Source organism: Aquila chrysaetos, chromosome 12 (assembly GCF_900496995.4).
Source record: "Aquila chrysaetos chrysaetos chromosome 12, bAquChr1.4, whole genome shotgun sequence".
Lineage (NCBI taxonomy): Eukaryota > Metazoa > Chordata > Aves > Accipitriformes > Accipitridae > Aquila > Aquila chrysaetos.
This window is the reverse complement of record NC_044015.1, coordinates 5,842,030-5,854,733: the sequence shown is the minus strand read 5'-3', so window position 1 is coordinate 5,854,733 and position 12,704 is coordinate 5,842,030.

Here is a 12,704-nt window from a genome sequence, read left to right as displayed (position 1 = left end):
TGCCACAGCATTGACTCGTAGAAGCAGCTTAAACTCCCACTAACATCACTTAACTATTCTCCAATTGCACATTTAAGAAAAAATTTCCTGCGCATAATCCTTCATTGCTGGAGTCCGGGGGTTTAAAATATTTTGATTTAGAAGAAACATTAATTCCACTTTTGCCAAATGAAAAGCAGAAGTTATTAAATATCATAAACCAGCTTTTGCACAAAAACTTTTCCTCTTCTCCCTATTAACTTCAAAAAGCCTTCAAAGAACCAGAATCACAGTCAAGATAAGCTTGAGGTACTGCTGTTAACTTTGGCCTTTCCTACCCTTATCCTCCCAGGCTGGTTAGTGTTTTATACCTTCTTAAACATTACTGTCCAACTATTCTTCAACAGGAGCAGTAACGTCATTTGCAAAAAGAATAATCCCATTTCAAATCAAGAGGTCTCTGCAGCATCCCAGGTCATCCCTCCCTCCCCTGATCATTTATTATCAGCTGAATGTATCACACATACCAGTGTTTAGCACTGCTGTCTGTTAAGTCTTTTGCAAACTTAACAGCTATAGGTTGTTCCTCTCTACCTGGAGCAAGCTCGGGCACACAAAAACGTGCCTGGGGAGATGCTGGTGAGCACTGCGGGGTGGGGGGGGATCGAGGCAGCTCCCAGCTTTGGGGCAGGGTCCTGAGCACGGCTCACTCCTACGCTGACGTCTGCCTGCACCAGTTATCTACATCCCCCAGACTACAGATGGAGAAATGGACACTTTTGAAGCATGTTGTTCCAAGGCAGTAATTTAAAACAGTCAAGATTAAAAGAGTAATTTGTCAGACCTGCTTAGATGCCTGCTTTACGGGGCAGTAACCAGTGCCTGGAAGCGTCCGTGTCCCTCGCTGGCTGCCCAAGGGGAGTCCAGCCAACCAGCACCAAAGGAATCCCCCTTTTCCCATATATTCCCCTCTCATTAATGAGCTCTGGACATTACAACACAGAATCTTAATCCTGCAATAAAAGACAGGAGTCAATGTCCCCGACAGAGGTTTCTTAGGTCAGCAGTGGGGATGCAGGATGAGCCTCCTGGCAATTACTCACATCACAGGGCTCTGCCTTCTGCAGAGCAGCCAGATTTTCTCCCCTGCCTCCAAAGGCTGCAGAGTCCTACTTAGTAACGACTTAAAAGAGTGCATCTTCGAGTTCACTGCAACTGGAAGAACAAACTATTACTGACAAAATTGAGTATTATGTCTCAGGAATAAATCTAGAGCTGGTGAAGTAAACACAACTCCATGCAGCTTGTGTCAGGAGTTGCAAGTACTGTGGTTTATCAAGTTTTGGTAACCTCTCCCAGTATCTGGTGAGATCCATTTTAGCAGAGAAGGCTTGATCTGTGAAGTCAGCAGCAATGATGTTGTTCTATTAAGATTTTTTTAAAAAGTGTCATGTCACAGACACATACCTTATGACAAATACAGTAAGAGAGCTTTAACCACTCAGCACTCTCAAAACTGAGCTGTAATCACTTTGCCCCTCTAACAGGATAAAACAAGGAAAAAAAGTTCAAATGCTTCTGAAAGTCTGTTTGAGGTCTGGTAAAAAGTGAAACCATCATTATTGATGTGAAAATGCCAAAGGCAGCAAGGACAATCCATCATCTTCAGTGCTGCAAACAGGCACAGAAGAGGCAGCTTAGTACCTTCTAACATGAAAAAGAAATTGTGGAAAAGTTAAAGAAGCAGATTTACTGAATGCCAGAGTTACGTGACTAGTAAGGCATCCACTGTCTCAGCTGATGTCCTCGGGATGGTACCATCCCAACCCCACTTGTATTTTCAATAACCTGCTGCCAGGGGGTACATTTACACCAGCTTGTATCTGCTGCTCAGCCTCGATTTGCCAAAACTGAAAGCAGGCAGACACCCATCTAACCCCAAAATGTCAGCACGACTTTATGTACCCAAAGTAATGAAAACTTATCAGTGGTTGAGGCACAAGAGATTTCCAGAAGAGATTTCAAGAAAACAACAAAGTAGCACAGAGTCCGGACAAAGTCACTGGGCATCGTCTGAAGGAGTTTTATTCCGTCCTGGCTAGACTCAGGAGCACCAGGACTGGAGGGAGGCAAAGTAACATGTGCTCCACACCAGGCAAATCAAGGCATCTTGCTCAGCAAATTGAAAACTACCTATTCAGCCTCAAAAAAGGTCAAATACGATTAAATCCTACTGACTGATACACTTCATAGTATTTTAGACTATTTCCCCAGATACCTGTAAGAAAAAAAAGGCACCTCTCTCCATTCTAGTGATGAAAACATAAATCCGTTTCTGTTGTATTTCCATGCAATTGGAGACGTACAGGCAGTTGAAGGTGCACATACTAAACAGACACTGAAATCTGGTGTACAGAAAGAACACAAGCTCCAAACCTAAACTTCTTCCTTGGAAATCCTCCTTTTCCTTACAAATATAAAAATCTCAGCTGACATTGTGATACAGATATTCCCCAGATTATGGCTTGTGTGTGTAATATCATAAGGTTGGAGAGCAACTGGGGAAAGGAACTTGGTTGTTATACAAGTATTATTTCCACTGAGGGGAAGAAAAAAAAAAAAAAATCACAGAAAGCTACTTCAAAAAACTAAAATCCCTGTGAAAGACATTTATGAGTATTGTGGTTATTAAACAAAAGGAAAAGTAGAAGCAGCCCCTGGCTTTATGGTACCTCCCAAATACTTGCAGAAAACCCACCTATTTGGCCATATGAGCTTTGATTAGGGAATAACATTCCACCAATGGTTTTGGTGAATTTGAGGATATGATTCACCATAAACACTAAGCTTGAACGAATTTAAATCAAACTGACCCTTCAGCTCTAGTGTAAGCTTTACACAAGAGACACCAGCTTATTTGTACAGTTCATGATTAAAGTTGCCTTGACCTTAAAGAACGGGTTCCTTTCTGTGCTATTAGATGTTTTCCAGAGCATGAATTATTTTTACATATCAGAGTTTATAGAAGTGATGAGTTTTGACCAGGGACTTTCGCTTTTATATTGTTTTTACGTCTTTTTAGGATTTATAAATAGAGGGACCCTAGTAGCAGAGTAGCATGGTAACATTTGAAATGGTATATGGTCAGTAGAGAGCGCTGCTACCTTTCTTTCTTTTAGATAAATGTACCTCGTTTTCCTGAAACTGAAAAGAACAAAGTAACTCAATGTTGTAGCATGTGGCAAAATAAAATCAAAACAATAGATGTGAAAAACAGCCCAAACCTCCCATTTTTTAATTTAAAATACTATCAGTTTCAAAATTACTCCGTGCAAATTTTCTAGAATAACTTTTCGAAAATTCCATTCCACAAGAAGTTTTGAAAGTCTTTATTTAAATCTATTAAAACACCAGGTTTCTCTGTAAAATCAGATTTCCAAAGCAGCTCTAAGTGATACACAACTTAACTGCCTCATTTTTTTTCTTTTTTATTTAAATTAGCAGCACATAACCTATACTAAATGCTCCTTCAAGGAGTAAATGCCTCCCTAGTGAATGTGCTGGGAGTTGTCTGTCTTTGCCTCTTTCCTTCTGATTCACTGTACATATTTATTTCCTTAAGGAATTTCTCATCTTGTCTGATGTGATACTAAAACTTTCTAGAAAATCTGAATACATAATTTCAGTCCTTACTGCAGGCAGGTGCTCCTCACCACATCAGTTGCCCACTGCCCCCATGTAATTCAGCAGATCCTACTGGAGATGTAGCGGTACAAGACCAAAGTAAAACATGGCACGGCAACACCTGCGTTCATCGTATCATTTGCAAACTGTTTCACAACAAAAGTTTGTATCTACTTTATTAATTCTTTATGTAGTGCTCCAATGCATCTGCAACTTTGCCGGGCACCCAGGATTTATGTTCAGATACACCAGGACCACCACGCAGAGCAAAGCCGCCACCCAGCAGAGCGTCAGTCCTCCGCTAAGCACAGAACAGAGTGCAGAGATGCCTTAGGGACTCGTTAGCTTGGATCTCGACAAGCCTGGGCAATTCTGCACCGTGTTGCATCTCACTGTATTTGACATTCTCCATTTGCAAACTTCCTAGGTTTTCAGCGTGGGGAGGAAGCCATAACATCCCTGGATAAGATGCTCCGAAATCCATGGCAGGAGTCAGCTAGTCCTGTGCAAGTGCAGATGTCCTGGTGCCTAAGTGTGCAACGTACACTTACCTTTGTTTTCTAGAAGTTACACATCTCATTTAAACCACACAAAAGAAGTCCCCTGTAGTCAACAGTGAGAGACAGGCACCTTTATGAGCAGTGAATCTCATATATTTTAGGAGCAGATGAATCGTCTTCTGAAGTCTCTTACTGATGGGCTTGGACTGGGTGCTAAGATTTTTAATTGCTTGAGTCAGCAGGATGAATCCCACTAAATTACATGTCTGAGCAGAGATACTTATTTCCAGAATGCTGAGACTTCAAATGCTGGAAGACCAGATTGTGGCTTTGATTTTGAGACACGGACTACTCAAACCATAGCTCGACACAGACAGGAAAGAATGACAGGGTTGAAACATTATACCCAACCCAAAACTTGCTGCTTCACTTACCTGGCCATCTCACCTCAAGAGATCTTCTACTCACTGTCCTTCCTTCAGCAGAACCACAACAAAATGGATATTTGGCCATTCTCTTCCTCGTTTGCCTTTCAATATTCCTGAAGTCTTCAACCATCTGCAAAGCATTACCTTAAACCACTTTCTGGTGCTAAGGTATTAATAACAGCAGCATCATGACCCCCGCCTTCAGAATACTGTCTTGTCTTTAGGCATCTTAACTCCATTTTGCTGTCTTTTTGTCTGTCCTCTGAATGCCAAATCTCAAATAGTTACTTGCTTTGACAGGCTGCAATTGTTGGAGACAGAAAGAACAAATGGTCTTTGCACTTACAGCCTGGCAGACATCTGCTGCTAATTTCACAGCTCCAGCCAGGCTAAATTCCTCACCATTCTCCTAATGCCAACAGAACACCAATACTGACCTTTAATTGTTAGTTTCTACTGCTCATATATTGGCAATTTTTCCTGAGAGGATACCTGCATCCAGTCATGTATTACTCAGAGTTATTAGCTGCTCTGCAAGATCATGCTTTCTGCCAACCTGAGCACCAATTTGCCTTTCCTATACATGAAGTCCTAAGTAGGAAATAAAACATTCATACATACCCTTGCAAGTAACAATTACTCACTTGCTCGTAACTAGTTACAAAAGCAGAAATCTCTCTTTGTACTCATTCACACCCTCGCCTTTTCAACCACGTACAAAAGAAAAAAAAAACATAGAGGGAACTGGTAAGAAAGTTTGTCCACCTATGGACCTGAATAATTTCACCTTCTGAATCTGCAATCATAAAACCTCCCTTTCCCCTTTCACCTCATGATCTAGCAAAAGCAGCAGGTCAGTGAGCAGGAGCCAAGTTAAGTCTCGTAGTTGTGACATGGCTGGGCATCAGACAACAGAAATAACCAGCTGAGTCACGTTGTTCAGGGCTGAACACCACAAACTCCTCAAGCAGCTGCACTGGGGCATTTTCAGTCTGCCAGTTCTTGCCTCAACAGTGCCAGACCAGATGTACAGAGAAAGATGCAAAGCCCCCATAAATAGGCAGATACAAAATGACCAGAGAAAGACCAAGAACCCTGTAAATAGGCAGATACAAAACAACCACGTCCCCTCCTCCTTTCCCCATCCCTTCCTCGAAACATCCAAACACACAGCTCTTCACCTAAGTCCCAGAAGAAGAGGTGCTCTCCCAAGATCGTCTCTTCTCTTACCTCCCAATACCTAAGCTGAAGCTCTGGGCTGCTGCCTATTTCTCTTTAGCACATACCCACATGGAATATGAAGTGCACTACTGAGATCAACATGACTGAGCTGCAGTGCGCTGCTCTCCATCTCAGGAGACAGCTAGTAAAAACAGTACGTTATTGGAGAAACTGAAGATGCATTTGCTCCCCTTGCCTACAGAAGATGTAGGCTGGGAATGGGATGCACACAGGTTAGCGCGTAGTGTTGTACGCACCACTCAGCGGTCGGGATAACCTGGAACAAGTTTCCCTTCTTCAGCTGTTTGTTAATTCTAATTACCAACCATTATGTAAACTAAAATACTAAGTTCAAAGCACTAAAGAGACTGTAAAAGTTAACCCACACGCCAAATCTGAAAGATAGGAAAAAAATCAGATGATAACATCTAATGGGTCAGAGAGGATAAAATCAGAAGAATCAAGTATCTTGTCCTATAGTACATAAGGAGACCCTGATGGAAAAAGTAAAACTAAGGTAAGAGCTTAGTGTCATTACTTTACTATTCAAACTCATTGGTGTAAGAACACTACTCTCCCGTACTCTGAAGTCTAGAATCAAAAACAAAGTATATGCTTTAGTTAACCCCTTGCTTACAGATCTTAAATGTCACTGACTTAAGCATATAACCTCCTTATGGAACAAAAGTTTTTGAGAAGGGAATTAGTGATGCAAAGTAAAAAAAAAAAGTCTGTGAACATGGAGAATTACTCAAAATGTGTAACACAAGTGCTGACCATTTCAGTTATGCAAACTGGCAAATTCTACCTTCCTTGTATTTCAAGCGATATCTTCCTAACTTAGATTATTTATTCATTTGCATGGGTTCTTGTTTTAATAAAAAAGTTAAACACCAGCCCAACCCCTTAAATCTTATGCTCTACAGTCCTGGCTTTCAGAATTACAGCATCAACTTCTGGAAGCTCAGAAAGGGGCCTAATGAAAATGGAAGCAGAGGCAGCCTTATTTTACCAAAACATGTAAAAGTTTGACCTCTAAGAAATAGTGCAATCCAAAGAACAAACCTTGGCTCTGTTTGAAGTTCTGAATTTTCTGAGAGTTTCTATACACTCTTGCTAGTGTAACAAGGTGCAGCTCAATGAAGAATGTGAATGGCATAGCATTTATACTTCTGTAGAAAACATTTTTATTTTAAAAAGAGCACAGATACAAAGGCATCTGGAATGCCCTGACAGCTGGATTTACAACTACCACTCACCATCATTATACAAAGAGATTAACTGTGATAGCCATTGGGCTTAAAATAATCAAACAGCAATAATGTGCTTTAGCGAGGATCACAGTAAGAGGAGGGGGAAAAACACCACCAGCAACAAATCGGGAAGTCTTAAGACAACCGCAGCCGCTTTCCAACTGCTGCCTGTGCAAATGGCCACGCGATTCCAGCTACCCTGACCCAGGCTGGGGCTGGGGACAAGAAACACCAGCACCCTGGTGCCCAAAGAAACTGATCTCGTAACAACACCCTGTTTTGTAATGAAGAATCCAGGCTTAGGTGCCTTTACTGACACAGCTATGGCAATGAGTCACGGGGAGAGAAATAACCATCTTGGGTAAGCAGGTCTCAGGCTGTACAGGGCTGTATGAATGAATGCCCGATGCTCCCTGGCAGCCGCACACAGCAAGATGCTCCTCTAGCTAAGCAAGCCTCTGCATTCCTCACCAAATACAGCCTCCAGCTGGTTTTAATCTGCACCTCAATTAGGAACACATTGCTTGAACCCAGTATTACACAGATAATTCTGAGAAGGATATTAATTCAATGACGAGCACCACAACTCCTTGGCTGGCTCTGGACAGCAAACAACTGTGTCCATTATCACTGCAAAGCCATCACTAACTTTGCTTGAGAGAGACGTTAAGCTGTCTGAAGTTGAAAGTTTTGGCAGTTCCAACAGGTTTCTGTGTGCGCACAATTCATTCATTTCACTGCATCCTCAACATACAGGACACCCTCACACCCTTCCACTTGTGTCCCATCCCCAGCTAGAAAACCACCAAATTGCTCAACTGGTTCATTGTCAGAATAAGAAAAGCAGGATGGTTCAGTTCAAAAGTAACAGCACGTCAAAAGGCTCAGGCCTTTCTATCTACTCCCTCGTAAGTAAGAAGAGCTCAACGGCACCATCATGCACTGCACCTGGGAACAGGACATCCAAAAAGCTTCTGTACAAGTGCTCACTCCAGCCTGTTTAGAAGAGAGAAATCACTAACTGACCATTCTGAGCCTTCCCCCTTCCATGCCACCTGTGCAACAAACCCCTGAACAACCAGATGCATCAAGATTTCCAAGTTCTCATCAACAGCCTTCCACTACATTTTCATAAAAGATGTGACAACATCGACAGCAGATTGCCAAATCCTGTCCTAGAATCATTTCCTCATTCCCAGCCTTGTGCATCTCCTAGCCAAAGGATACAGACCAACACCACATGTAGCAGGTGTAAATGGACCCCCTCATGTTATCATCTTCTTGAGATCTTCAGTCCTGTGTCACAAGATGCTATGAAGCACATGATTGAGCCCACTCGACTCATCACATGGACTCTCCTGCTCCCACAGGGCCCCGAACAATTTATACCCAAAGCTTCCTCTTCACCGAAGTGTTCCACATCCACGTTATCACTGGTCATAGTTCTGCACAGCTGGTCCCTGCACGCTCCTCTTCATCACGTCAGACCCACGCTCTGTGCAAGAACATTTATACTTCTCATGCCCCTCCAAAACCTCTCATACGCACGAAAGACTGGGAGAAGGGTTAGGCAGGGGCAAGTTAAGGCAGAGTGACAGCATCTCACAGGAGTTTCCAGCTGAGGAGCTCATAGCACATAAATGATATTTCAACGTAAGTAAACGCCAAAAATGCATCCCAAAAAGCTGAGAAATTCATAGTGTCCCCCCAGCTGAAAAATCTCCTGCTTAACTTTCCCTGCCACCGTCTTTCTTTAAAGCCACTCCCACCTTAAATTTCCTGTATTTGTAACTACTCAAGTTTATTTAGTGTTATGCAATACCATATCAAATGCTTTGCAAAAGTCCAGGTAAATGGGAGTTACAGCATTTTACCTATTTATAATATTTATTTATTTATAAAGAAGTTACCAAAGAAACCCATCAAATTAATGATTCTGTGACAAAATCTGTGACAAAATGTATTTGAACCATTTTATTTACCTCTGTATCTTTAAATCTCTTATCCAAAATTTGAAGTATATAGCTTTAGAGTAATTTTTTAGGCTATGCCTTGGTGGGATCAAGCCTCCTCAGTGCACAGCCCCTTGGAAGAAGCTGCCGCAGCCTTCATTTCCTAGGTTTAGCACTTTGCAGGGATAAGCATCCTGTCTATTGAAACACATCACATAGTAAGAGATCAGATTAATGGGGTTGTACTGGCCCACGCCACATTCCCCTAATACACATTTGCCTGTTATTTGCCTTTTTCCACTCATAAGATACCACCAGGACTGACAAGTTAATATATTTACTACCGAGACTCCAGGGCTAATGATGCACTTACACTTAAGAACACATCAGTCTCTTTTGTTTTGCATCCACTAGCATAGTCATTTCCTTGTAGGTACGCTTCCTCTTATCATCCATCCTTCTTTTGCCAAACATACCACATTCTCACTTTAGCTGAAAATGAAGTCTCTCTCTATCCCACCCTCACAGCATGAGGAAGAATGCCTTCACTTCCTGATCTTTCACATGTATCTTTTGTTGCTGACCATTCTCTCCCACCTCCATTTACTCCTATTTGCCTTTAATAGTTTGGGTTGGATTTTTTCTAGTGCAGTTTTTTTTGCTTTTGCCAGGAATGTAGACGGATGATTGTACTGGCAATTTTGACTAAGAAGCAACTCCAACTGTCTTTCACATCCGTACAGTCCACCTTCTAGTCTAGCTGGTTTCCCTGAATAGTTCCTCCAGTTTCACCAAGCCACCCAGCTGACACCAAGCACTCAAAGCATGTTTGAGTGCATCTTTTGATGGCACAGTCACTTTAAGCAGCCCCAAGCTCAGCTGCTTGATCCCACTCTTTAACAGCCCCTTCAGCAGTGCTGGTATGCATAGCCCTGTGGGACTACATGGAAAACAGACCCAAGAACTGATCCAGGTTTAAAGTAACCACTGGTGAGGCTTATCTTTCATTTAAATAAGTCCTACCGACAGTTTTATCAGCACAAATAAGATGATGGCAGAGGGCTGGTATAAGATGCTGGAGACTGGAGCATTTATAGCAGCACCGTCACCTAAAACTATATCCAGATGTCACCTTTGGAGTCTTATTTATGTCTACAATGACATTCAATTATTAGTACTGTTTATTTTTTTTTAGGTCCTCAATATCTAAAATCCTCTCTTAATACAAAAATATTTTTGAAGCTGTATTACATCACATCATTTTAATAACCTATTAAGCTTTCACACAGATACGAGTGCTGACAGCATGAAAGGGCAGCCGTTGTAAGGAATTTCTCATTCAGCTAGCTACAATAAGGAGCAGGAGATGGACAGGCCTCGGCCAACAACAGAGCTCCAGCAGCAGCAGCAGCACTACCCAGCAGGCAAGACAATCCTACTTGGCATGTATACTACCAAAGACTAAAATATTTCTGAGCAAAAACATTTAATCCTTGTTCATATTAGGGTGTTACACCTCTTTTCCTCCTTCGGTCTGTGCAAGAAAAAGTTTTCTTAGGATTAGATGATGGTCACTTCCTCACTGAGCAAAGGGGTGAAATGGCTCAGATCTCCCATTCAAATGACTCCTTACCCCACACTGACAGAGCACAGCCACTAATGCTCCTACACACAGACACCTTACTTTTGCTGCGTTTAACACCCAGCAGCTACGAGACTGTCACTGAGTTATTCTTTACAGAAGGAGTGTTTCACAAATTATGTCAAGCTGCCTTAATCTCACCAATTCAACAGAAAGTCTGTCCTTTTCCCTTTTCATTCTTTATTGGATATGACCAGCTTGCATTATTCCCTCACCCAAACCCAGAATGTATACTGACAAAGGAACTGGGAAATCAGATTCCACACAGTGGATATTAGAGCTGTTCTTCTGCAAGGTCAGTATTTGTATATGAACGTGGAGAGGCCAAATTCAGGGCAAACATTCCTTCACCAAGGCCACTGGTAGTCCAACAGCACGCGAGGCTCAAACCTGCCCAGCTGAGCGTGCTGTAGACTGAGACGGGGAAGAAAGCACAAAGCTTCAAAACAAGACTCCATCTTGCACTGCATCTCTTGTGCTGCCTTTGAGAATTACTGTGTTTAACACAAGATGCCAATCAGGACAGCCAGAACACGCCTTAGGAACTACCACAGCGCTGGAGACACCGTTCGCCCAGGAATAAAACAACTTGTGCAAGTCCTTAGAAGCTAGCTGAGCGATTGAACAAGGCAAAGACATCAAAGCGTGTTGTCCCTCAAACCTTAACTTTGCCTCATTCAGAAAAGAAGCACTTAAGACACTCGGGCAAGGCTTCAATATGTTTTATCTAAGCTAGCACAAGCAGCCAGGATGTCTATCCTGGAATCCAGTGATAGGGTGGGGGGAGTAGGGCCTGGCGGTGCACCCCGGGCAATCGTGCTGTGTGCCATGGCATACGCGGTCAGTCACTGCCATTTCACTAGAATCACAGTCCTTCTTGAAGCTGAAATGTCTTCCTTCCTCCATTCCTGCAGTAAGAGAGGATTAAAACATTAAGGCCCATGAAATATGGTAAAAACAGAAAGGGGAAAAAATGTAGTAAAGGTGGCTTAAAATAAAATGAAAATAATTTCAGAAGTCACTGACTCCCAAAGAAGTGACATCATTTCACCTCACAGGGAGAAGTGAATGGGAGGTGCTCCCTGAAAAGCAGTGATACTGTGCATTACAGGACTATTGTTGAGAAACATTACAATACAATATATAGATGTGGCCGTTTTCTAGAGTTATTTCAAGACAAACTTTAGAAAAATTTGGATGTTAAGTTTTTACCTAGCTGGAGGTGAATTTTCTTAAACTTCCACAGCTTGTTCATCACATTACTGTACTATTGTTAACAATACCTTATAACTATAAAGTTTTATATAGAACTTGGATTTTTAAGGATATACGTCTTTGTATGAATTACTTCTATACTGTGTAGACAAGTGGAATAGCATATATATGCAGATACACAACGCTAATACATACAGTTAACAGGTACATATATGTATTCTAAACAAACTATCTGTAAATACAGTCTACATACATTTTAATACACACACACAGAGGTATTGTATGTGTGTGTAGACACACATACAAACGAATATGTATACTGTGTCTCCTGAAAGATGCAGAGCAGAAGGAACAATCTGGGACAGAAAGGTGAAGTAGGATATATGGTCACAAAAATGTTTTATCCCAAATTTTGCAAGTCTGGTTAGACTGAGACCAAGACCAAAACCCTTTGTGCCACGACTCGAGAAGCACACAAGCTTACTTACCATAGCCATTCGCAGGCTGCAATACAGCCTTGAAATCTTGAAAGTGCGAGTGCACGCTCCTTCCATGATACCTGAGCTGGAGCCTACTGAAGTTTATGAGCAGGAAGCAGCTCAGCACTGTTTATACTGACTCAACACTGCTCCTAAGCCAAACAATTTCTGCTTTGCTCTCCTTTATGATCTTTCTTTGTAGCATGCACGGGCTGGACTTGGGGGCAGAATCTGTTCCAACACATTCAAACAGAATTTCGGTTAAAGTAAGTTTAACAGGTCCACTAATACCTACTCAAAGAATACAGGAAGCCCCAAATTTATTTTTATTAAACTCGGTGAAGTTCCTTG